The sequence below is a fragment of the Neofelis nebulosa genome, chromosome 8 (genome assembly GCF_028018385.1).
Source record: "Neofelis nebulosa isolate mNeoNeb1 chromosome 8, mNeoNeb1.pri, whole genome shotgun sequence".
In the NCBI taxonomy this organism is placed as follows: domain Eukaryota; kingdom Metazoa; phylum Chordata; class Mammalia; order Carnivora; family Felidae; genus Neofelis; species Neofelis nebulosa.
The window spans coordinates 125,022,154-125,049,604 of record NC_080789.1 but is presented as its reverse complement, the minus strand read 5'-3'; the positions used below and the strand labels follow the sequence as shown (position 1 = coordinate 125,049,604).

At 37.1% G+C, this 27,451-nt stretch overlaps 1 protein-coding gene and 1 pseudogene across 3 annotated transcripts in view; one reads left to right on the top strand and one right to left on the bottom strand.

The window, feature by feature from the left end:
* Window positions 1-27,451, top strand: part of MALRD1 (MAM and LDL receptor class A domain containing 1) — an 824,069-nt gene that overhangs the window by 328,507 nt on the left and 468,111 nt on the right. The gene's annotated exons all lie outside the window — the stretch shown is intronic.
* Window positions 15,701-16,517, bottom strand: LOC131483723 (ribosome biogenesis protein NSA2 homolog; annotated as a pseudogene).

Here is a 27,451-nt window from a genome sequence, read left to right as displayed (position 1 = left end):
ATTTCCATGTATTCATAAATTTAAGTTGCACACATGTCTTCTGTCGGAGGAAATACACTTGGCAAACAGAAACAATAGAAATTCTGGTTCCTTTAACAATTATATAACAACTGTTAAATTTAGAATTATGGCAATAGGAAGGAAGACCTTAAACTCTGTAATTTCCAGTTGTTTGTCTTTCATAATTCTGACTTGCAATTCAAGCTCAAAACCAGGATTGCAAAGTGTAGCATCACTCCTTCAATGTTCTAAAACAAAGCAATCTTATTTCATATATTAGCTCATTGCATTGCTTTCTTAGTTTAACTTTACTTGATTTATCATATTCTTAGTGCAAAATAATTTTTTTCTGAAGATTAAATTGTATTTTTTTAACTCTGAATTTGGAAATTTACATTAGCTGAGCTCTTTTGTTCCAAACATTGTATTGGAATCTGAGGTGCCTGAGACAGAAAAAAACACATCTCTACCCTTAAAGGGCTTACAGTGTAATAGGAAAAATGGGTTCTATGCTAGTTGTTACTGCCAAATACGCAGTTGGCCTCTCTGATGTCATGATGAACTCAAGCTGGTCACGGGCAGAGCTGGTGATGCACCCAAAGACCAGCCAAAAGAAACCATTATCATCTCTAAGCTTGAAGGGATGAAAGAAGGAGACTGGGTCATAGAAATCTAGGAAAACCTGGAGCTGGTAGAAGAGGCATTGCCCCAAAAGAGATAAACCCTCAAAAGAGCAGTTTCCTACCATGGTGAGGCAGAGAGCAAAGTGGTTGGGGTTATGGGAGTAAATACCCTGAAAATTTTTCCTCTCACCCTCCAGTCTCCTGCTAGTGTCTTACATTAGCCAAATAGAATTGGAAGTCAGAAGCTAATGGAGCCTGGATGATGCATTCTATAGAGATCCTCAGGGTTGAGACCATTCTTCAAACAGTAGAGTGATAAGAGGTCATGAAGGAAAGATGCGCTTAGATTTTTTTAAACAGAAGTCGTTGGTAACATTGATTGGGGTAGTGTATTACTTTGTGCCCGGGAGCTATTTTATTGTTGAAATACTCTAAGTGATGAGTAAGGGGCAAAATTAGGAAGAACAATAAAGAAGAAAGATGATATAAGTTGATAGGATACACAGATGAGTAAATGCAGTGCAATCTGATGATTAATTGGAAATACAAGGTGAAAAATAGCCACTAAAGAGCACCATTTGTTTTCAACTTGGAAACCTGGGTTCACAGGAGTCCAGTTAGGAATTTTCTGTGGAAACAGAAAAACGATACCTGATTTTATTTTTGAGTTCTTTAATGCACCCAGCAGACATCCACGTAGATGTTCATCGTCTCCAACTTGGGCTTGAGATCTTTGTTTTGCTTCCAGCTTTAGTGAAATATGCTTGTCATAAAGTACTGTATAAGTTTAAGGTGTGAGAAATAGTGGTTCTGTAAGGTATATTTTGCAAAATGAGTATTATCACAATAATATTGGTTAGCATACCCATCATTAGGATCTTTACTTGTTGGACTCAGCCCTCTTATTTTGGCCCCATCACGAGCCCACTCTCCCATCCATCCAACATATCTGTTTATTCTCAAAGTATTTCATGCCAGGGTGCTTTTGTTCAACAATTGCCTAACGTTTGAAACTGACCTGAAGGTTCTTCTGGGAGACTTTTTCTGGTCCCTCTCCTTAGTCTGATTCAAGTTCTTCTTCTCTGGGTATTATCTGTATACTACAGCATATGTCCCAGAATACCATCTACATGAATTTACTTGTCTAACTCAAAGGAAAGGCATTGAGTAAATTTACTGTTTTAGTTAACAGTAGCATCTCAAAGGAAAAGGCATTGACTAAGTTTACTGTTTTAGTTAACACCTAGCATAGGCATTATCTTTTAGCAGGTGACAATGAGAAAAAGGGATACTATCAATGATGAAAAGACAACAAAGATGAAACATCTAACATTTAGACGAAAGGAGAAGAGTACTTGAAGAAGAAAGAGCCAAAGGCAAAGCTGAAGGAGATTGGTGACCATAATAAAATCTTGAGGATAAAATTAGTTTTCTTTCCTAAGCTGCTATCGATAGAACTGTAATGCCTTTATGAATTATTTCCTTATATGTTATAGTCTTAACTCATGCACAAATATATAACTTTTATTCACTTTGGATATATTTTACATGAAATATATGAAGTTTCTTGTTAAAAAAAGACAAAGAAAAATGTTTTGAGGTAGAATTTCTTTGGGGAAGTCACTAGGTTTAAAATTAAATTTTCTCATATTCTCTTTAGAGCGGAGATCTAAATTACCTACCAGGGATTACATCTCAGTCTCTTTTAGATTAAACACAAAGTTTTCTAACCAAACACAGTCATGCTGTTGGCTAGGATATCATGAACTCAAAATAGTACTCTGGGAAAGCTTTTAGTTAATTAAAAAATGTATATTTTAAAAATTAAATTTTATTTGTTTTATTATTATTTTAAAATATTAATACTTTTCATCAACACAACTTCTAGAACATATAAATATGAATAGCCAGTAGTTCCAGCCAATAGAATCAACATATTTCAAAGCCCAGTCTTAAATGAAAGGACATGGTAAGCTTTTTAGGAGATGGAAATATCTGGTTCTAAATTATCCTGGATTTCATCACTGTCCATGTTCAAATTAAAAAAAAAGAATTCCATTTTAACACTGCTTAACTGTTGTAGCTTGTATCATTTCCATTCATTGCTAGTATTGCCTTTACTGTAGTTTCCAGTTGTGACATTCTGTATTCACATCATTAGAAAAACAGAATCAGCCACCAAACACTGTGGTTGGTGCTTGTTTACATTTTTAAATACTTCTTACGTGATCTACATATTCAGTACATTCAGAATTCAGACTGGCCTTTCCACCGCACACCAACGATGCTATAAATAACCGATAATGGCAATTGCTGATGAGGAATGCTGTAGAATAATATAAAGGTCAAAGTATGATAATTCACTTTCATCCTTAAAGTATACAAGGCATTAAAATACTGATATTAAACCCTGGTGGCAAAGCACGGGGGAGGAATGGCATGACATGAATCCCCTTAAGTAAATGTGAATGCCTCGAGGTTAAGAACTAAAACCAAATTATCTGCTCTTTCAGTGAATGTCTAAATCTGAGGGTCAGCTTTCTGTGTATAACACAGGAGAATAGATAGTAACCATTGTAACATGATTGCTGTTAGTTATTCCTGCTCTATTACCAATTTAATCTCTGGTTTAGTATAGCACAGCTGTTTTAAAAACGTGGTGTAAAAGTAGAACTGTTTTGAATCACAAGACCTTTCACATCTTGAAAGATATTTCCATTTGTGATTGTTGAAATATAGGAGTCATTTACATTTTGAGTATGTGACACTTTTTTCCCCCAGACCCTGGTAATATTGAAAGAATAAGAATCTGACTGGAAACCCTTGATTCATTTGCATACATGTGATTGTTATTTACATCTGACAAGTCTATTACCTGCTAACAGACTGTACATTTCTTTTATGCCCCTGCACTAGCAGGTTTATGCTGATTTTAGATTATGGAATAAGCAATAGTAGTTTTCTTTCTTTTTATTTTAATATTAAATTTATTGTCAGATTGGTTTCCATAAAATACCCAGTGCTCATCCCAACAGGTGCCCTCCTCAATGCCCATCACCCACTTTCCCCCCTCCCACCCCCCATAAACCCTCAGTTTATTCCCAGTTTTTAAGAGTCTCTTATAGTTTGCCTCCCTCCCTCTCTTTTTCCCCCACTTCCACTCCCTCATGGTCTTCTCTTAAGTTTCTCAGGATCCACATAAGAGTGAAAACATATGGTATCTGTCTTTCTCTGTATGACTTACTTCACTTAGCATAACACTCTCCAGTTCCATCCATGTTGCTACAAAGGGCCAGATTTCATTCTTTCTCACTGCCAAGTGGTATTCCATTGTATATATAAACCACAACTTCTTTATCCATTCATCAGTTGATGGACATTTAGGCTCTTTGCATAATTTCGCTATTGTTGAAAGTGCTGCTATAAACATTGGGGTACAAGTGCCCTTATACACTTATGTGTATACATACATCAGCACTTATGTATCCCTTGGGTAAATTCCTAGCAGGGCTATTGCTGGGTCATAGGGTAGGTCTATTTTTAATTTTCTGAGGAACCTCCACACTGTTTTCCAGAGAAGCTGTACCAGTTTGCAATCCCACCAACAGTGCAAGAGAGTTCCCATTTCTCCACATCCTCTCCAGCATCTATAGTGTCCTGATTTGTTCATTTTAGCCACTCTGACTGGCGTGAGGTGATAATTGAGTGTGGTTTTGATTTTATTTCCCTGATGAGGAGTGACATTGAGCAACTGTTCATGTGCCTGTTGTCCATCTGAATGTCTTCTTTAGAGTAGTGTCTATTCATGTCATCTGCCCATTTCTTCACTGGATTATTTGTTTTTTGGGTGTGGAGTTTGGTGAGTTCTTTAGAGATTTTCGATACTAGCCCTTTGTCCAATATGTTATTTGCAAATATCTTTTCCATCAGTTGCTTTTAGTTTTGTTGATTGTTTCCTTTGCGGTGCAGAAGCTTTTTATTTCCATGAGGTCTCAGTAGTTCATTTTTGCTTTTAATTCCCTTGCCTTTGGAGTTGTGTCAACTAAGAAATTGCTGTGGCTGAGGTCAGAGAAGTTTTTTTCCTGCTTTCTCCTCTAGGGTTTTGATGGTTTCCTGTCTCACATTCAGGTCTTTCATCCATTTTGAGTTTATTTTTGTGAATGGTGTAAGAAAGTGGTCTAGTTCATTCTTCTGCATGTGGCTGTCCAGTTCTCCCAGCACCATTTGTTAAAGAGACTTTTTTCCATTGGATGTTCTTTCCTGCTTTGTCAAAGATTAGTTGGTCATACTTTCGTGGGTCCAATTCTGGAGTCTCTATTCTATTCCATTGGTCTATGTGTCTGTTTTTGTGCCAGTACCATGCTGTCTTGATGATTACAGCTTTGTAGTAGAAGCTAAAGTCTGGGATTGTGATGCCTCCTGCTTTGGTCTTCTTCTTCAATATTACTTTGGCTAATCGGGGTCTTTTGTGGTTCCATACAAATTTTAGGATTGCTTGTTTTAGCTTTAAGAAAAATGCCCGTGCAATTTTGATTGGGATTGCATTGAATGTGTAGATTGCTTTGGGTAGTATTGACATTTTAACAATTTTTATTCTTCCAATTCATGAACATGGAATGTTTTTCCATTTCTTTGTATCTTCTTCAATTTCCTTCATAAGCTTTCTATAGTTTTCAACATACAGATCTTTGGTTAGGTTTATTCATAGGTATTTTATGATTCTTGGTGCAATTGTATGATTCTTGGTGAAATTGGATCAGTTTCTTTATTTATCTGTTGCTTCATTGTTAGTGTATAAGAATGCAACTGATTTATGTACATTAATTTTGTATCCTGCAACTTTGCTGAATTCATGGATCAGTTCTAGCAGACTTTTGGTGGAGTGTATTGGGTTTTCTATGTATAATGTCATCTGTAAAAAGTGAAAGCTTGACTTCATCTTTGCCAGTTTTGATGCCTTTGATTTCCTTTTGTTGTCTGATTGCTGATGCTAGAACTTCCAACACTATGTTAAACAACAGCAGTGAGAGTGGACATCCCTGTCATGTTCCTGATCTCAGGGGGAAGGCTCTCAGTTTTTCCCCATTGAGGATGATAGTAGCTGCAGGCTTTTCATAAATGGTTTTTATGATGTTTTGGTATGTCCCTTCTCTCCTGACTTTCTTGAGCGTTTTTATTAAGAAAGGAGAAAGGATGCTGAATTTTGTCAAATGCTTTTTCTGCGTTGATTGATAGGATCATATCATTCTTATCTTTTCTTTTATTAACGTGATGTATCACATTGATTTGTGAATGTTGAACCAGCCAGGAATGAATCCCACTTGATCATGGTGAATAATTCTTTTTATATGTTGTTCAATTCGATTTGCTAGTATCTTGTTGAGAATTTTTGCATCCATATTCATCAGGGATATTGGCCTGTAGTTCTCTTTTTTTGCTGGGTCTCTATTTTGGGAATCAAAGTAATGCCGGTTTCATAGAATGAGTCTGGAAGTTTTCCTTCCCTTTCTATTTTTTGGAATAGCTTGAGAAGGATAGGTATTATCTCTGCTTTAAATGTCTGGTAGAATTCCCCAAGGAAGCCATCTGGTCCTAGACTCTTATTTGTTGGGAGATTTTTGATAACTGATTCAATTTTTTCACTGGTTATGGGTCTGTTCAAGTTTTCTATTTCTTCCTGTTGAGTTTTGGAAGCGTGTGGGTGCTTAGGAATTTGTCCATTTCTTCCAGGTGGTCCAGTTTGTTGGCATATAATTTTTCATAGTATTCCCTGATAATTGTTTGTATTTCTGAGGGACTGGTTGTAATAATTCCATTTTCATTCATGATTTTATCTATTTGGGTCCTGTCCTTTTCTTTTTGAGAAGCCTGGCTAGAGGTTTATCAATTTTGTTTATTTTTTTCAAAAAAACAACTCTTGGTTTCATTGATCTGCTCTACATTTTTTTAGATTCTATATTGTTCATTTTTGCTCTGATCTTATTATTTCTCTTCTTCTGCTGGATTTAGGCTGTCTTTGCTGTTCTGCTTCTATTTCCTTTGGGTGTGCTGTTAGATTTTGTATTTGGGATGTTTCTTGTTTCTTGAGATAGGCCTGGATTGCAATGTATTTTCCTAAGGACTGCCTTTACTGCATCCCAACACATTTGGATTGTTGTATTTTCATTTTCATTTGTTTCCATTTATTTTTTAATTTCTTCTCTAATTGCCTGGTTGACCCATTCATTTTTAGTAGGGTGTTCTTTAACCTCCATGGTTTTGTAGGTTTTCCAGACTTTTTCCTGTGGTTGATTTCAAGCTTCATAGCATTGTGGTCCGAAAGTATGCATGGTGTGATCTCAATTCTTGTATACTTATGAAGGGCTGTTTTGTGACCCAGTATGTGATCTATCTTGGAGAATGTTTCATGTGCACTCGAGAAGAAAGTATATTCTGTTGCTTTTGGATGCAGAGTTCTAAATATATCTGTCAAGTCCATCTCACTCAATGTATCATTCAGGGCCCTTGTTTCTTTGTTGATCCTGTGTCTAGATGATATATCCATTACTGTAAGTGGAGTATTAAAGTCCCCTGCAATGACCACATTCTTATCAATAAGGTTGCTTATGTTTGTGATTAATTGTTTTATATATTTGGGGGCTGCCGTATTCGGTGCATAGACATTTATAATTTTTAGTTCTTCCTGATGATAGAAGCTGTAATTATTATTATAATGCCCTTCTTCATCTCTTGTTACAGTCTTTAATTTAAAGTCTAGTTGGTCTGATATAAGTATGGCTACTCCAGCTTTCTTTTGACTTCCAGTAGCATGATAGATAGTTCTCTATCCCCTCACTTTCAATCTGAAGGTGTCCTCAGGTCTAAAATGTGTCTCTTGTAGACAGCAAATGGATGGGTCTTTTTTTTTTTATCCATTCTGATACCCTATGTCTTTTGGTTGGAGCATTTAGTCTATTTACATTCAGTGTTATTATAGAAAGATATGGATTTAGAGTCATTGTGATGTCTGTAGGTTTCATGCTTGCAGTGATGTCTCTAGTACTTTGTCTCACAGGATCCCCCTTAAGATCTCTTGTAGGGCTGGTTTAGTGGTGATGAATTCCTTCAGTTTTTGTTTGTTTTGGAAGACCTTTATCTCTCCTTCTATTCTGAATGACAGACTTGCTGGATAAAGGATTCTCAGCTGCATATTTTTTCTGTTCATCACATTGAAGATTTCCTTCCATTCCTTTCTGGCCTGCCAAGTTTCAGTAGAGAGATCCGTCACTAGTCTTATTGGTCTCCCTTTATCTGTTAGAGCACATTTATCCCTAGCTGCTTTCAGAATTCTCTCTTTATCCTTGTATTTTGCCAGTTTCACTATATGTTGTGCATAAGATCGATTCAAGTTATGTCTGAAGGAGGTTCTCTGTGCCTTCTGGATTTCAATGCCTGTTTCCTTTACCAGATCAGGGAAGTTCTCAACTATGATTTATGCAAGTACACCTTCAGCCCCTTTCTCTCTCTCTCTTCTTCTGGAATTCTGTGATATGTTGTGCATAAGATTGATTCAAGTTGTCTGAAGTGAGTTCTCTGTGCCTCCTGGACTTCAATGCCTGTTTCCTTCCCCAGATCAGGGAAGTTCTCAACTATGATTTATTCAAGTACACCTTCAGCCCCTTTCTCTTCTCCCTCCTCCTCCTCCTCCCCCTCCTCCTCCTCCTCCTCCTTCTTCTTCTTCTTCTTCTTCTTCTTCTTCTTCTTCTTCTTCTTCTTCTTCTTCTTCTTCTGTGATACAGATATTGTTCCATTTGATTGCATCACTTAGTTCTCTAATTCTCCCCTCATACTCCTGGATTTTTTTTATCTCTTTTTTTTCTCAGCTTCCTCTTTTTCCATAAATTTATCTTCTAATTCACCTCTTCTCTGCCTCTTCAATCTTTTCTATGGCTGCCTCCATTTTATTTTGCACCTCATTTATAGCATTTTTTAGTTCCTCATGACTATGTTTTAGTCCCTTGATCTCTGTAGCAATAGATTCTCTGCTGTCCTCTATGCTTTTTTTCAAGCCCAGCAATTAATTTTATGACTATTATTCTAAATTCTTGTTCCCTTATATTGCTTAAATTGGTTTTGATCAATTAGCTGTTGCTACTTCCTGGAGTTTCTCTTGAGGAGAATTCTTCCGTTTCATCATTTTGGGTATTCCCTGTGGTAGCTCCAAACTGCAGGGCACTTCTCCTATGTTGTCCGAGAAACTTGTGTTGGTGGGCAGGGCCGCAGTCAGACCTGATGTCTGCCCCCAGCCCACCACTGGGGCCACAGTCAGACTGGTGTATACCTTATCTTCCCCTCTGGTAGGGGCAGGACTCACTGTGGATGGTGTGGCCCTTATCTGGGCTTCTTGTGCACTGCCAGGCTTGTGGTGCTCCTTCGATGGGATCTGGCATATTAGCTGGGGTGGATCCGCAAGGTGCAAGGGATGGGAGGGGCAGGCTTAGCTAGTTTTGCCATGGGTAGTCCCCTGCGGGAGGGGACCTGCAGCACCAGGAGGGAGGCAGGCCCGTCGGAGGGATGGATCCACAGAAGCACAATGTTGGGTGTTTGTGTGGTGCAAGCAAGTTGGGTGATGGGAACTGGTTCCCTTTGACATTTTGGCCAGGGGATGGGAGAGGGAAATGGCGCTTGCCAGCGCCTTTGTTCCCCTACCAACCTCTGTCCTTCTGGGGCTTAACAACTCTCCCTCCCCACATCCTATCGCACTCCCCGCTCTCCAAAAGCAGAGCTGTTGACTTACAACATTCCAGATGTTAAGTCCCGCTGGCTGTCAGAAGTCACGGAGTCCGGCCCCTCCTCTTTTGCAAGCCAGACTTTAGGGGCTCTGCCTTGCTCGGCAGGCTGCCCCTCCACTGCCCCAGCTCCCTCCCACCAGTCCTTGTAGCACGCACTGCCTCTCCACCCTTCCTACCCTCTTCCATGGGCCTCTTGTCTACCTTGGCTCCTGAGAGTCTATTCTGCTAGTCTTCTGGCATTTTTCTGGGTTATTTAGGCAGATATGGATGGAATCTGAAAGATCAGCAGGATGAGGTGAGCCCACCATCCTCCTCTGCTGCCATATTCCTATCTCTAGCAATAGTAGTTTTCAATAATATCTCCATTACAGATATTACTTTTTTGAGACCATGCTGTTGCTCCCTTCAATTTCTCCTTTGACTTTTATTTCATATATTCCTACAATTAAATTAGCTGGCCAATTAATAGGAAAGGAGGCTTGAGTATAACTGTACTTTTTTAAGGCAATTTTTGAATTTTTAAAATGTTTATTAATTTTGAGAGAGAGACAGAATGCAAGCATGGGAGAGGCAGAGAGAGAGGAAAACACAGAATCTGAAGCAGGCTCCAGGCTCTGAGCTGTCAGCACAGAGCCTGATGGGGGGCTCGAACCCACAAACTGTGAGATCATGACCTGAGCCGATGTCAGACGCTCAACAGAATGAGCTGCCCCAACACCCTGTACTTCTTAATCCTATAGGAGCTGATAATACTAGTAATACTTTGGGTAAATTACAGGAGATTTGAGGGTTTATTTATATATATAATATTTAAGATAAAATGTCTATGTTTATATTATTATGGTAAGAGAAGTAAAGTGAAATATTGGAAGATATTAAATATTGGATTTGAATAGAACTAATGCTTTTTTGAACAAGTATAATAAAAACTTGGCATCCTGGTAAAATAATTTAAAATTTTCTTAATTAAAATTTTCTTTCTTAAAATATATGTAACATAAAATTTCGCATATATAACAAGTGTTCCTGTTCTCAACATCCTTGCCAACACTTATTTTCTGTTTTGTTTTTGACAATAGCCATCTTATGCATGTGAAGTGATTTGTGGTTTTAATTAGCATTTCTCTTAGGATAGTGGCATTGACCATCCTTTTATGTGCTTATTGGTAATTTGCATGTGTGTTCAAGTCCTTTGTCCATCTTGAATTAGTTTTTATTTTTTTGTTGTTGAATTGTAGGAGTTCCTTATATTATGGATTTTAATCTCTTATCAGAATATGATTTGTAAATATTTTATCAAATTTTGTGGGTTGAATTTTCACTTTGTTGGTAGTGTCCATTGATGCGCAAAAGCTTTAATTTTGGTCTAGTCCAGTGTATTTTTTTTGTTGTTATTTTTATCTTTACCTTTGGTGTCACATCCAAGAAATTGTTGCCAAATGCAGTCATGAGGTCTTTCCCCTCGGTTTCTCCTGAGAGTTCTTTAGCTCTTGCATTCAAGGCTTTGATTCAGTTTCAATTAATATGTATATGATATATACTGATACATATATACATATTATGTGTACATGATATAGACTGATACATATCAGTCTTGAAACCATCCTGTCTGATATTAATATAATTTGTTTAGCTTTCTTATGCTCGTAGGTTACCAGTATTTCTTTCACAGCTATTTACTTTCAGTTTACATTTGTCTTTGTATTTAAAGTGTCTTGTAAATGATATATAGTGGTTTCTTGCTCTTTTATTCTAACCAACAATCTCTGTCTTTTGATGGGATATTTATTCCATTTACATTTAATGTAATTATTGATATGCTTATATTTAGGTTTTTTATTTTTTAAATGTATCTCAGTTTTTAGAATTCCCTCTTTTTACCTTTCCTGTTTTTTTTAATTTTAATTCAAAAATTTTATCATTCTATTTTTACTATATATCTTTGCAATTTTTATTGGTTGCTCTAGATGTTACAGCAAACATCTTAAATTTGACCCACTGTACCTAGTGTTAATATTGAATTAGTCAAGGTTAAATACAGGGATTTTAGTACTGTTTATTTCTATTTACTCCTACTTATTCTTAGTGCTATTATTGTCATATATATTGTCAATATAAATTACAAATCTATCAAAACGGTGTTATTATTTTTGCTTCATTCAGTCTTTTTGTCTTTTAGCAGGATTAAGAGGAAAAAAAAGAACACACACACACACATATATATATATATATATATATATATATATATATATATATGTTACATATATAATTTAAAATATATACGTGTAAGATATATAAATTATATATACATATACTTTAATATAACATATTTATCATTTTATTCAATCTGATTCCTAGCTGGTGTTATTTCATCCGTCTTTCTAAAGATAATTTCTTTAGTATTTCTTTTAGTAGAGGTTTGCTGGCAAATTATTCTCCCTGTTTCCTCAATCTAAAAATTTATTTCCCTTTCAATTTTAAAAGAAGGCTTCACTGGGTATAGAATTAATTTTTCTGTTTATTTTTATTCAGCACTGTGAACATATAATTTCAGTATCTATACTAGTTTCAGAAACAGTATCTGTTGTTAGTCGTATTGTTGTTTCTCTTTATGCATCATTTTTCTTTGTTTTCTTTGTTCAGTTATAAGATTTTCTCTGTATCTTTGGCTTATAACATTTTGGCTATGGTGTATCTACTATTAAGCTTACTAGATCTTTAATTGTTTTCTACCAGACTTAGGAACTTTCCAGGCACTATTTTTTCAAATACTTTATCTTTCGTCTTCTCTTCTTCTGAGATTCCATTTATATCAATTTTGGATTGTTTCATATTGTGTTACAAGTCTCGAATGGTGTTAATTTTTGTCAATCTTTGTGATTCTTGAGTTGATAACTTCACTAATGTATTTTCATGTTTACTCATTCTTCTTCAGTGATATCCAATCTATTATTCAACCCAGCTAGCATCTTATTTTTTATTTTCTGTTATTGTAGGTTTCAGTCTCTGAGTTATAATTTGGTTATTTATTTTAGAATTCCCATTTACTCTTGAGATTATCTATGCATCCATTGATACCTAATGTTCTTCAGTTGGTTAAATAATTTTTCTTAGTTTTTTGAATGTATCTATGACAGGTACTATCAAATCTTGGTCTGATACAGTCAACATCTTGACCCACTTGGAGTGATTTTCTATTGGCTGTTTATTTTTAGCCGATAATGATCATACTACATTTTTTTCTGTATGTCTAGAGGTTTTTGATTGAAAACTAGATATTACTGATAATACATTTTAGTGACTTTGGATTCTGTAATGTTCGTGTTAAGATTTTTGTTTTCTGTTTCCATACATAGGTAGTTAATGTACTTGGTTTTAAACTGTAAACTTGGGGCGCCTGGGTGGCTCAGTCGGTTAAGCAGCCGACTTCGGCTCAGGTCATGATCTCACGGTCCGTGAGTTCGAGCCCCGCGTCAGGCTCTGTGCTGACAGCTCAGAGCCTGGAGCCTGTTTCAGATTCTGTGTCTCCCTCTCTCTCTGCCCCTTCCCCATTCATGCTCTGTCTCTCTCTGTCGCAAAAATAAATAAACGTTAAAAAATATATATATATAAACTGTAAACTTTATCTAGTGCACTGAATGTAGCTACTCCTTTCTCTGCTCTGTTTTTATCATTTTCCAGTGTTGCTTTTTTGTGCATTCCTTCTTTATCCATGCTGTGTCAGTTTCAGACTCTCTTTTCTGAAACTTCAAGTCCACAAGGACATAAAGCTTTGTGCCTTCTGGTGTTTGAGCTATATATGGTTAAAAACTATACTGTTAAAAAAAACCTTAACTTTGAAGATTGTGTCCACATAGCTCTAATCTTTCAGCAGAGTTTTTTCTCTGGTCCCTACCTGCATTTTGCCATGCTTCCTGTTGTCGCCCCTGTAACTGTGTAGCTTTGCTGTTAGGATTTCTAGGATTTTTCTTTTAAATTTTCTTCTGAACTCTGATCTCTCATTCCTTTAGCCAGTAAGACTGTCATTGTGTCAGTTTTTACAAACATAGCCAAAGGGTAAGGGAGATTGTCAATTTTTTCAGATCAAAAAGACACAAACTCACTGTTCTCACCACTTTGAGTTGCAAGTTTGTATGTGTATTATGCTTTCCTCTGATTTTTGTCTGCTTTGGAAATTTTCCGGTTTGTATTTTAGAATTAACTTTATGTATTTTATGCCATATTTACAATTGTTATCTCTGGGCAGAGGGAGTGCACAGCCATTTCAATCCCTTCTCCTACTGGGATTTCATCTATAATATGTTTCAAAGTAAGTTTTGGCTATGTCTTGTATTGATTTCACAATCCCGAAATTTTATAAGTCCATTTCATAAAACTGGATACAGTCATGAATCTAGTGAGCAGAATCCAATTTGCTAGTTTCATTACAGGGAAATTTCAAAATCCCAGTGAGGTTACAAGTAGAATTTTGAATAAATAGCCTTAGAGATCAGTGCTGGAAAGATTGATTTTTTTTTTTAAATCAGGTCAGTTTAATAAATAAATGTATTTACTGCAAACATGGCTAGCGCATATTGTTTCAGAAAATAGTAAGAATTCTCTCTTAGGGACGCCTGGGTGGCTCAGTTAGTTGAGCGTTCTACTCTTGATTTTAGCTCAGGTCGTAATTTCATTGTTCATGAGTTCAAGCCCTGCATCTGGCTCTGCACTGACAGAGCAGAGCCTGCTTGGGATTCTCTCTCCCCCTTTTTCTCTGTGACTCCCCCACTGTCACTCTCGCTCACTTTTTCTCTCTCTCTCAAAAAAGGTAAATAAACTTAAAAAAATCCCTTTTAACTTATTTTTGCCTCAAATTGAAATCAATGAATAATGGCTGTATCATTTGTGTAACAGATTGAAACTTATCAAGTAGTTTTCTGTCTTTTATTTCATTTCTGTTTGTAATGCCTCTTGCTTTGTATCAGCTTCTGTACCTTTAGATTCTTCCCTTATGTGCAAGGAGAACCCTGCTTCATTCTCTAGAATTAAGGCCAGTATATTTCTTACAATTGATGATCCTACATGACATCCAAACACTCAGAATCCATATTTTACACTATAGTTCACTCTTGGTGTTATATATTCTATGGGTTTGGACAAATGCGTAATTGCATATATACAGAATTATAGTACAATACAGAGTACTTTCATTGTCCTAAAAATCCTCTGTTCTCTGCCTGTTCATTCCTCCCTCCCTTTTCCCTGCCAAAGCCCTGGCAACTACTAATGTTTTACTGTTTCAATAGTTTTGCCTTTTCTAGAATGTCATGTAGTTGGAATCATAGAGCATGTAGCCTTTTCAAATTGGCTTCTTTCACTTCATAATTAATATACACTTAAGTTTCTTCCTTGTCTTTTCATGGCTTGATAGTTCATTTTGTTTTAGTGCTGAATAATATTCCATTGTTGAATGTACCAAAGTTTATTTATCCATTTGCCTACAGAAGGATATTTGCTTGCTTCCAAGTTTTTGGAGTAATGAATGAAGTTGCTATAAACATCCATGTGTAGGTTTTTATCTGGACATAAATTTCATCTCCTTTGGTTATAAATACCAAGAAGCCTAATTTCTGGATCATATGATTAAGAGTGTATTTATTTGTAAGAAACCTTACCAAACAGCCTGTTAAAGTGATTATACAATTTTGCATTCCCACCATTAATGAATGAGAATTCCTATTACTTCACATTCCTACCAGCATTCGATATTGTTGGTTTCTGGATTTTGACCATTTTAATAGGTATATAGTAATATTGCATTGTTGTTTTAATTTGCATTTCTCTGATGACATATGTATGGAGCACCTGCTACCTGTATATTTTCTTTCATGAGGTGTCTTTTCAGGTGTTTGGTCTCTTTCTTTTCTTTCTTTCTCACCATCTCTTTCTTTCTTTCTTTCTTTCTTTCTTTCTTTCTTTCTTTCTTTCTTTCTTTCTTTCGGTTTATTTTTGGGAGAGAAAAAGAGAGCATGAGCAGGGGAGGGGCAGAGAGAGAGAGGGAGACACAGGATCCAAAGCAGGCTCTATGTGGGGCTCAAACTCACAACCTGTGAGATCATGACCTGAGCCAAAGTTGGATGCCCAACCTACTGAGCCACCCAGGTGCCCCTCTCTTTTTCTCTTTTTGTAAAACTGGGATGTTTTAATTTATTTCTTTTACAATGGAATAAATAATTCTGATGACAGCAGGTATATGAGGCTATTTGCTAGTATTCAGAACGAGCACAATCATAGTGGTTTTCCTGATTGGTGTGTAGTCTTTAGTACTTATGAGGAGTTATTTGTCTGAAACTGCTGTTGAACTAGCAAGACTGCATTTATGCATCCATCATTTTCAGGATTGTGTAACCTGGCTGTGTTTCTCCCATACAACCTTGCCTTCTTGTGTCACAAGGCCCAACTCACTCACACCTCAGTGATCGTACCTTTGGTAATAATACCCAAAGTTGTGTATAGTGTGGGTGAAGGATTTTTTTATACCAAGTAGTGGCAGGCAAAAAGTGGCTTTCAATTCAGGATGTGTTACATGGGCCTTTTTGAAATGTAAGGCCATTAACCTAATGAATCACTCTTATTTAGGTGATTTTCGAATAAAGACATCTCCAGCAAAGCAATTTTAGAAACCATCTTCTACCATGCCTGCTTTTTTTTTCTTTCCTGTTCGAATAACTGTTAATACTTCCATTTGTCCCTGGGCATGAACTTTGGGCAAAGGGAATTCCCATTTTCCTGCTTTCTCTTTGTTTTTATTTAATCATGTTGGAAAGTACTTTAGCTGGGGACTGTCCCTCCCTTTCCAGAAGGTATGCAAGTAGTGCTCCTTGTAGAAACTTTTCATCATCCTTTTGTTTACTGTTTTTATTTTCCTGCATGTTGATAGTCTTTTTCATTTGTATTTTCTCAGTATGGCACTGTTTATGGTAAAGCTTGGCTTTCAGACTAATCATCTTTTTTTTTTTTTTTTTTTGACCTTCTTTGAACATTCATGAGCCTCGCCAGCTTCCTTCTTTCCCTTTTTCTCGTTGTAATACAAAAGAAGTCCACTGTGCTTCGAGTATTTGTTTTGTCTTGGAGACAGCCACATAGATGCTGGGTGCAGCTGCTTGGGAGTGAAGCAGCTCTCAATTTTTGGGTCTCACAGACCCACGAGCTCACTCTACAAAACCCGTGACGGGAAAGAGACAACTCTAAAAACCTGGCCCATTTTTTTTTTTAATTTGTTTAAATGTTTTATTTATTTTTGAGAGAGAGAGAGTGAGAGAGACATTCTATGAGTGGGTCAGAGAGAGAGGGAGACACATTCACAGCAGGCTCCAGGCTCTGAGCTGTCAGCACAGAGCCCCACGTGGGCCTCGAACCCACAAACCGTGAGATCATGATCTGAACTAAAGTTCGACGCTCAACCAACTGAGCCACCCAGGCACCCCAAACCTGGCCCGTTTCTTAATCAGTTGTCTGTTTTCTTATTGTTAAGTATTAAGAATTTTCTGTATGTTTTGTTTAACAGTCCTTATTAGATGTAAATGTTCGCTGTAAGCTTGAGAAGAATGTATAGTCTTATGTTATTGGATAAAGCAGTGTTAGGCATCATTTACATCCAGCTGATTAATGATGTTGAGTTCACCTTTGTCCTTACTGATCTTTTGACTGTGAAATGTGTCCTTTTCTGTAAGAGGGGTGTTGAAGTCTCTAATGATGATAGTGGATTCATCTGTTTTTTGTTTTTGCTTTTTGCTTTTTTAAAAAATTCTGTTAGTTTTTGCCTCACATAGTTGGACACTCTGTTTTTAGGCTCATAAACATTAACGATTGTTAGGTCTTGTTGTACTATTGACCTCTTTATCATTATGTAATAAAATTCTTTATTCCTGATGATTTTCTTTGCCTTGAAGCCTGAAAAAAAAACATTTCTTAAACAAATAGAACTTTCAATTCGTAGTAACATGGGAATACATTTTGGATTAATAATGGTCATATCTGATAAAGTATTTTTTTAATTTTAAAAATTATTTTTAAAATCTCAAAAATTTAAATTACTAAATTATTTTTTGAAATTTAGGTCAATAAGTTTTTGTTAGAAGGTATTGTTTATCTAGTAATTCTCAAAAATAAGCCTTCAGTTGTTTGTTTCATTCACTCACTTGACAAATATTTTGAGTACTTATCATGTGACAGACATTTTTTTTGGTCAAATACATTAAGGATATGTGAGTTATATAAAGAAAGAGTATAATGGAAATTGATTACACAATTCCTAAAGAATTATTTACATCAAATTCTGTGTGTGTGTGTGTGTGTGTGTGTGTGTGTGTGTGTGTAAATGGTACTCTGGAATTGTCCATTGAGTTTCTCAAATATATTGGACTAAGAATTCCAAATTATACCCTTCCCAGTCAACTCTTCTTTTTTTTTTTTTTAAGTAAAATGCAGTGCCTATGTTCTACACAGTATGTAATAGAAAATAAGGTGCCAGAAAAACAAGTGTAAAAAATTCTTTAATCTTACAAGTATTTGTTTTCCCCAGAGTGTTTATTTTGGGAAGAAAAATTAAGCTTGAATGTCTACTTTTCTTTTTTCTTCTTCTTCTTTTTTAATGTTTATTCATTTTTGAGAGAGAGAGGCAGAGTGTGAGTATGGGAGGGGCAGAAAGAGGGAGAACAGAATCCAAAGCAGGCTCCAGGCTCTGAGCAGTCAGCACAGAGCCTGATGCGGGGCTCAAACCCACAAACCGTGAGATCATGACCTGACCCAGAGTCGGTTGCTTAACTGATTGAGCCACCCAGGCACCCCATGAGTGTCCACTTTTCTAAGTATTCCTTTTGGATTGGTATCTTGATTTTGCATCTTGGACTTGAAGGTACTATTTTAGCTGTTAGCATAAGTGGTTTTGAAGAGTGGATCTCAAAACTTAGCATGCACAGGAGTAAGTTGGAGAATTTGTTGAACAGATGGCTAAGCTCTGGCCCAAAGTTCTTTTTTTTTTTAATGTTTATTTATTTTGAGAGAGAGCACTCATGGGGGACGGGCAGAGAGAGCCCGAGACACAGAATTCAAAGCAGGCTCCAGGCTCTGAGCTGTCAGCCCAGAGCCCTACTCGGGGCTTGGACTCACTAAGCAGGAGATCATGACCTGAGCCCAAGTTGGACGCTCAACTGACTGAGCCACCCAGGCACTCTTAGCCCAGAGTTCTTGATTCAGTATGTCTGCATTAGGGCCCAAGAACTAGTGACTAAACTAAGTTATCAGGTAATCCTGATGTGCTGTTTCTGACCCCATAGTTAGAGGACAACTAGTTGAGAATATAAAACATGGGAGAAGGATCGCACTGACAAGTTATTTAATTTTACTTTTCTGTGAAGTAGTAGTGGTTATAATCCTGCCTCTCAGATTTGTTACAAATATTAAATGACAAACTATTACTTAATACTCTCTCATTGAAAGATCATTTAAAGACTGATCTAAAAACCTCAGATACTTTAGTTTATGTATCTCAGAAACTAATGGGGTTTTGGCCTAAAGTCTGTTTTACAAAGAATATAATTACTTTAATGAGCCTTTAAAAATTCTGTTTTGAAAAGAGAAAATAAATAAATAAATACAACCACATTATGTAATTTCTTCAGCTTTAAAAATTTATCCATTGTTATTTTGTGTGTGTGTGTGTTTCTATTTGACTCGCAAAGAGTTTTTCTGTGGTGAATGTCATACAATATTGAAACAGGAACTGTGGGGGAGCCTAATTAAAATAGTTGGCTTTGATACATTTGATATTGAATTTTGAGTTGGTAAAGCCCCAGGTGGTTATATAAAATTTCAGCAAATGTTGTTCATTACTTCATTTATATTTCATGAGACTAGGAAAGAAAAACCCAAAAGCATTCTGCTAAAATTGTGTGTGTGTTTTTTAAATTGAGATTCCTTGCACTTGTAAAGGAGAATTTTGATATAGAAAAGCAAGAATTCTCTAACACTTTTATTTAATCTTAAGCAACAGATTCAGGAAATATTTATTGAGCACCAATTGAGTTTAAGTCGCTTTACAAGGCTTTCTGGATATACAAGGTGAGGTAGATAAATAAGTTAAAATCTGTGCCATGATATGGGTAGAATCTACTGGGGAATAAAGCTTTATATTCAGTGAATTAAAACGTAACATGAAAAATACATTTAAAAAGTTGTGTATAAGTGCTCTAAAATTCTTCTGTAAGGGGGTAATTTTGAATCAAGGAATTTTGAGTGTAGGCATCTAAAAAGGCTTGGAAATGAGAATATACTTGAGATATGTTGTGGAGATATGTTGAGAATAGTATAGAGGAAAGACCAAGAGCATAGGTTATAAGAGTGCTCAGAAGAAGGCAGATATAAGGGAGACCGAGAAAAGAAAGTGCATGATGTATTCAAGTAATTACACAAGCATATGCATTGGGTATATATCCGAGTGTCTGAGTAAAGTAATGTATGAAAGTTGATGCCAAATTTTTTTTAGAAAGTTATTCGTCAGATCCCAGTGAATTGAGACTTTATCCATAGAATGAATAGTGGTGACCAAAGGATGGCCTGTGGGCCAATTCTGGCCTGAAGCCTGTTTTTTGCAAATAGAGTTTTATTGGAGCAGGAATGTGACAATTCATTTAAGTAGTCCATGGATGCTTTCATGCTACAAAGACAGAAGTTCAATAGTTGTACCAGAGACCTTATGGCCCATAAAACCTAAAATATTTACTATATGGCCTTCACAAAAAAAATCTGACCCAGTTATGTAGCGTTGCAGTGTGGAATATCAGTCTGTGGACTATTAGTTACAAATACTTGATGATATAAGGAGCTTGCACTAGAATGCAAGTTAGTTCACTGCTTCTTTTATCAAGAAAGCTGTGCTCTGGAAAAAAAAATGTCAGCTGATCTGGACAGTGTGTGTAGTAAGTAGATGTATAGTTGTATAGTTCACTAAAGCTTTTTACTGTAGTCCAATAGCATACAGTTTAGTTCAAGGGTCTTACTTTGAGTTAGTGAGGATATATTGAAGATTTCTAAGCAGGATGGTAGGATCAGATGTGTATTTCAGAAAGGCCCAATAAAGTCAATGGAAACTTTTTTTTTTTTTTTTGGACTCTTCTTCTGCATCACTAAAGCATAGTATAGACAGCCATGTGTGGAGTTTTGGAATCAGGCAGAACTGGTTTCACAACTTGGGGAGTCAACTAGTAAGATTTGACACTGAAGAGGGAATATTCCTTTTCCCTTTTTATATTCTAAAAATCCCACAGGAGAGGGGTGCCTGGGTGGCTCAGTCGGTTGAGCGTCCGACTTCGGCTCAGGTCATGATCTTGCTGTTCGTGAGTTCGAGCCCCGCGTCGGGCTCTGTGCTGACAGCTCGGAGCCTGGAGCCTGTAGCCTGTTTCGGATTCTGTGTCTCCCTCTCTCTGCCCCTCCCCCGTTCATGCTCTGTCTCTCTCTGTCTCAAAAATAAATAAACGTTAAAAAAAATTAAAAAAAAATAAAATAAAAATCAAAATCCCACAGGAGAACTCTGATTAGTCTGGCTTGCTTAGGAAGCCTACCACAGCAGTTGGTGGGTCAGGGATTTTGTCTTCTACAGAGAAGTTGGCGGCTGAGGTGAGGGGAACAGTCAGTTTTACACCAGGAGAATGGTTCACTACAGATATTAGGGTAGTGCTACGGAAACTATTATAAGAGCTACACCATTGAGCACTTTGTATTTTCTGCTACTCATGAAGCTAAAAAAGTCCATGACAACTTTTAGTAGATTACATCTCACTCGTTATGCTAAAAAAAGGCCTATAGTGGGGCGCCTGAGTGGTTCAGTTGATTAAGCATCCGACTTCAGCTCAGTTCACGGTCAGGTGGTCCGTGAGTTCGAGCCCCGAGTCGGGCTCTGGGCTGATGGCTCAGAGCCTGGAGCCTGCTTCCGATTCTGTGTCTCCCTCTCTCTCTGCCCCTCTCCCGTTCATGCTCTGTCTCTCTCTGTCTCAAAAATAAATGTTAAAAAAATTTTTAGGGGCGCCTGGGTGGCGCAGTCGGTTAAGCGTCCGACTTCAGCCAGGTCACGATCTCGCGGTCTGTGAGTTCGAGCCCCGCGTCAGGCTCTGGGCTGATGGCTCGGAGCCTGGAGCCTGTTTCCAATTCTGTGTGTCTCCCTCTCTCTCTGCCCCTTCCCCGTTCATGCTCTGTCTCTCTCTGTCCCAAAAATTAAAAAAAAAAAAAAAAAAAAACGTTGAAGAAAAAAAAAAAAAATTTTTTTAAAAAAAGGCCTATAGTATCAGAATGAATTAAAAGGTATTTTTCAACCCAAAGAATACACCTGGACAATATGTCCCTGATGTTGTATATGTACAGGATCACAGGTCAGTTTATCTCACCCAGAAATAATTTGACTTGTCCTTGCAAGGATTTTTTTTTCTTACTAATTTATTTAGGGTGAATACCCACGAGATTCTCAAATAAGGGAAAATATTCAGTATTTTAATTGCTTAATTTATGTCATGGTTAAGACTTTAGAAACTGATTATCCTATGAGGCCTAGGAGACTTTTTAAAAAATAACACGGACGGTAAGTAAGATCTCTTTTTATAATCACTTTTTAACTGACCTGTACATCATCACCCAGCATCTTTCCTTGTGCAACTACTGGGTGTGTAACACTTTCTTTGTCTTATAACACTTCCTATGTGGTTTATGATATGTTTTATTAGAAAATATATGTGCCTATAAAACATCCTACTTCCTACCTTATATGAGAAAGGACAATTTTAAGGCCAGTAGAGAGATACTGATATTTTGTGGGTGACAGCATTGTTAGGTGTGGTCATAACTGCTTTGCCCATTCCATGGGGTGGGTTGATTTCCTCTGCAAGTACGTGCTTGGATGATCTCATCCCAAACACAAGGGTTTGTGTAATTCTTCAAGTTTCCACTAGGAATCATGCATACATCATGTGCCCACAATTAATGCATGTAATATTGGTGACCACAGGATGCAGTGCTGTGTTCTGTGTTCATAGTACGACATGAAGACACAAATGTAGTTTTGTTGTTTGTGGTTTGCAAGTCAATCTCCTGATATGTGTCCCTTTTTTCTTTTTCTTGCAGATGGGGGATATTTCAGGGATATATACTTATAAGGAATTTCTTTAGTAATTTATATATATCTTTGTGACTGAATTATATCAAGTTATATTGGATTGGGAAAATTACACATGAATAGTTTTTAATTGTGTTTAATTCTGCGCAATTCATACAGAGACCTCCAGTTGAAGAACTGTTGATAATTTTATCATTGCCAGAATTAATGACTTTTAGTCACTTCGTTCCTCCATGGTCTCCAGATCTGTTCACTTTGTTTTGTCTTTTCTTATGTTGTTTTTCTCCCCCCAGCATGAAACACATTATCAGCTTTTCGTGAATGATTTGATCTGAATCTATAGTTCTGTCACTCCATTGGTCTTTTTATTTCCACATTTGTTCTACTAATTTTAAACTCATTTATCAAGTTTTTATCAAGTATTTTTTGAGGGCCTATGATCCAGTTTGCTGCATAGGAAACAAAATAGGCATGGTCCCTACACACACACACACACACACACACACACACACACACACACATATTGTTGAACATCTAGCATAGAGCATGGTACATAGTAAGCAGTCAGTACGTGTTATATTCTATGTATGTGATATGTATGCTTTCCTCCCATTTGCTAATGATGATTCAGTGATGATTTTGATCATCATTTTGGCATCTTTGATAAACAGAAATCCTTAATTTGAATATAGTCCCATTTTTAAATATTTCCCCTATGGTTAGCAATTTTTATATATTATTAAAACATTCTTCCACATCATAAAGATATTATTAGGTTATCTTCTTTTTTCTTTTTTTTAATGTTTATTTTTGAGAGAGAGACAGAGCATGTGTGGGAGAGGGGCAGAGAGAGAAGGAGGCCAGAATTCAAAGCAGGCCCCAGTCTCTGAGCTGTCAGCACAGAGCCTGACCTAGGGCTTGAATTCACGAACCGTGAGGTCATGACCTGATCTGAAGTCAGATGCTTAACAGACTGAGTCATCCAGGTGCCCCTATTAGGTTATTTTAGAGAAACTTTATCGTTTCACCCTCTATATTCAAGGTACAATCTACCTGGAATTCATTATTTTTTAAAGCTGTGAAATAGAGGCAAGTTTTGTTTTTCCCCCCACATTGCTACCTGATCTATTCAGTCCACATTGAAAAGCTTGTCTTTTCCTTCAGTGCTTTGAAGAAGCAAACTTTTCAAAATCAGGTGTACAAATATATGTGAATTGGTTTCAGGAGTGTTTTGTCCATTTATCTGGTCCATTTTCCTGTCTTCAGTACTGCTCTGTCTTGATTATTCCACATTTATAATGAATTGACCTATTAAATTCTCTTTGTTTTTCTGTACATTAAAATTTGCTATTCTTAGTCCTTTAGATTTCTAGATGAAGCTTAGAATCTGTCAATAACTAGGAAGAAATGTCTGTGGAAATTGTGCTGGGTCTCAGTGAATCTATGAATAAATTATATATTCATTTCTGTCCTTGTTATCCCTAGGATCTTGGGATATTAAACACACAAGGAACAAAACTGGAAGTGCTTACTTATTGAGACATAATTCAGACTAATAGTTCTGCCTCTTAAAAACGGTCTTAATTCATACCCTCTGTGGTTTATGGGACACTAAATCCTTTATTCTATTAGCAGCAACTAATGACATAAACATAACTGCAAATCACAACTATAATTTATTAAATACATAGAATGGGCCAGGTACTCTTTTAGATATTCCCTTATTTTATTTCTGATTCTTATTAAGACCATGCATGGAACATCTCATAAATGAAGAAACTAACATATTCAGCAGGATTCACTAACCTGCCTAATATTGTCTACCCAGTAAATGATGAGGCCAGAGGCCTCACATTGTGGGCTTCTCACAATCATGTTCCCAGTGACTTGGGCAGGCAAGACTGCAAAGATCCACTCAATAACTATGTGGTAACTTCTCCATCCATTTGCTATTGGTGATTCACATTTCTTTCCTCAAAAAAGAAAAAAGGTGCAACTTTCAAAATAAAAATGGTTTTAATAAGTAGCAAATTTACATTCTATAGTATCTAGCATAATCTGTAGGTGAGAAAGTGGTAAGAAATCTAATTAATCAGAGTGCCAGAATGCCCATACTGTGAGAAATCACCTCTTCACTTAATACTTCGAAAGGCTGCATATTACCTAGATGTCTTTAATGTTTTATTATCTCTTTTTTTTGAATTGATATTTAAAGTGGGAGCATAAACTCTGTCTTTTATGGTAAGATTACATTGATATTTAATTGTTTTCATCCTGATTCTTTCTCTTTGACTTGGAGCTAGGAAGGGAAAGACACATTTTAAAAATTATCTATAAGCTTATTAAAATATATTTAAACAAAATTGACCTAAATTAATAGAGACTAAATTTGAGACTTGAAAACCTTTTAGACCTATAAGGAGAACCCCAGACCAGTTTCCTGTCTATTTTCCATGCTTTATATATGTATGTGTGTGTGTGTGTGTGTATATGTATATACAAATGTATACACATATAGACATGTATATATGTATACATTTATATGTGTGTGTATATATATGTATATATATGTATGTATATAATTTCTTCTTTATGTGCCTCTTCTAAACATATTCAGTTCTTTAGGGCCCATTTTACCCACATGAAAATATGATTTCGCTCAAATGCGGAATCTATAAAAACGAATGAACAAAAAACAAAATGGACTCCTAAATACAGAGGACAAAGTGGTGGCCACCAGAGGGGAGGTGGATGGGGGCGGGGAATGGACAAAATAGGTAAAGGGCGTTAAGAGGTACATACTTTAAACTTCTAGTTATAAAGTAAGTAAGTCACAAAGATGAAAAGTACAGTTTAGGGACTATCATCAATAATGTTGTAATAATATTTGGTGACACATGGTGACTACATTTATCATGCTGAGCATGATACATGTATACATGTATACATGTAATGTATACAATTGTCAAATCAGTATGTGGTACGTCTGAAACTAATATACCATTGTATGTCAATTATACTGCAATAAAAAATTAAATGTTAAAAAAAAGAAAATAGGCTGTACAAAGCTGACCACATTATTGGCAGTATTATTGTAAAAAAAAAAAACCCACACAACCAAATTATTACAGACTAGATTTGGTAATTTCAGCCTTTATCATAATTTGTGCACATTGTACCAATGATACATGGATTTAAAATCAAAATAGTAGAATAATTATTTCTTTTTTTTTTGGTTTCTTTGATCCCATCAAATAACTTTATTCGCCAACATTCCTTAATTTACAAAGCCTTAGTCATTCATACACATTAGGGGGATCCACAGTGTTCAAGGAATTTAAATATAATGTATCCTACCAACCCAAGTAAACTAAGGACAAAAAATATTCACATAAAGTTGTTCACATGTAGGTCCTAGATTACCAGCTTCTGTGCCAGAAAAAAAAAATAAAGAAAAATAGATTTATTAAGTGGTATTTGAAACTAACTTTGAGCCTGGGTCAAAACCTCTCTTGCACCCAAGTCAGCCGCACATGAACGTTAAAACTCTGCCACATAGTCCCTTGTTTTGATGAAGGAGGCCCAGGGGGTACAAAAGATTTCTTTAAAATATTCTTCAATAAAGTCCCTCCCTTCTGTGGCCTCTCGTGGAAATAGATGTGGGGACCTGCAGGCGATGGGTGGCAGTGCATTCACCTCTAGATGGTGGCTGAGGCAGCTTATGATAGCCAACCCTCAAGTCCCACCTCCTGGTTTCCCCTCCGAAGGCTTCTCTCTAGACAGGAGTCCCTGTCCTCCAGGCCTAGCGGGCAAGATCAGAGACGGGCCTGGCATCCTGAAGGCTGTGCCCCAGCCAGGTGTGGAAGGTTCGCCGAGGCACCATCTCTGGGCCTCAGCCCCAAGCTTGGCCTTTGTCAGGTTGCTGGTTCCTAAGCGACTCGAGTAGCGCTGTGCCTGTATGGCCACCACACAGACCAAGGAAGGGGAAAGGAGTCAGGGGAGAGCCATAACCCAAGAGCCAGCGATGCCCCAGATATGGGGAGTGCGCACCCAGGATTAAAGGTGAGAGATGCACTTGGTGGGCGGGGCCGGAAGCCCAGGCAACATGGAGCAAGGTGAAGGCAGAGAGTTAGGGGTCTCCCTCCTTAAGGAGTACTTTTACCAAAGGTACTCTGAGGTTGAAACTCGGACATCCATCCTATTAAAATCTCTCTTCTTGAAGAGGTACACCACAAAGGCATGGAAGGAAGATTCCCACAATGCCCGCTCTTTACCTTTTCTTAGAAAAAAGGCTGAAGCAAAAATAATCATATTGCTCCAAACACTGGTTTTGTAGGAGTCAGCCAATATGTCAAGGAGTTGAGAATCTTGGAGGAAGGGAATGATAGAGGCAGGGAATGTCCAGGCGCAAGAAGGCTGTGAGAAAGTCTGCTGAGTGATCTTAGCAACCCAGGGTTAGGGAGCAGAGGGAATGCTGGGTGTGTGCCCTTCTCTGCCATCATTTGCTCTGGGACCACTACTGGCAGGGCTGTGAAGGAGGCCAGGGCCCTAGTGAGAGTCAGATCTCCACCAGTGTTGGGCACATTTCTCCTCCAGCTGTAATTAGGCTATTTCTTTAAACATTTTTAATTTATTTATTTTTATTTTTATTTAAAAAAAATTTTTTTAACATTTATTTTTGAGACAGAGACAGAGCATGAACGGGGGAGGGGCAGAGAGAGAGGGAGACACAGAATCGGAAGCAGGCTCCAGGCTCTGAGCCATCAGCCCAGAGCCCGACATGGGGCTCGAACTCACAGACCACGAGATCGTGATCTGAGTTGAAGTCAGACGCTTAACCGACTGAGCCACCCAGGCACCCCACTTTAAACATTTTTTTAAATGTTTTATTTATTTTTGAAAGAGCGAGAGAGACA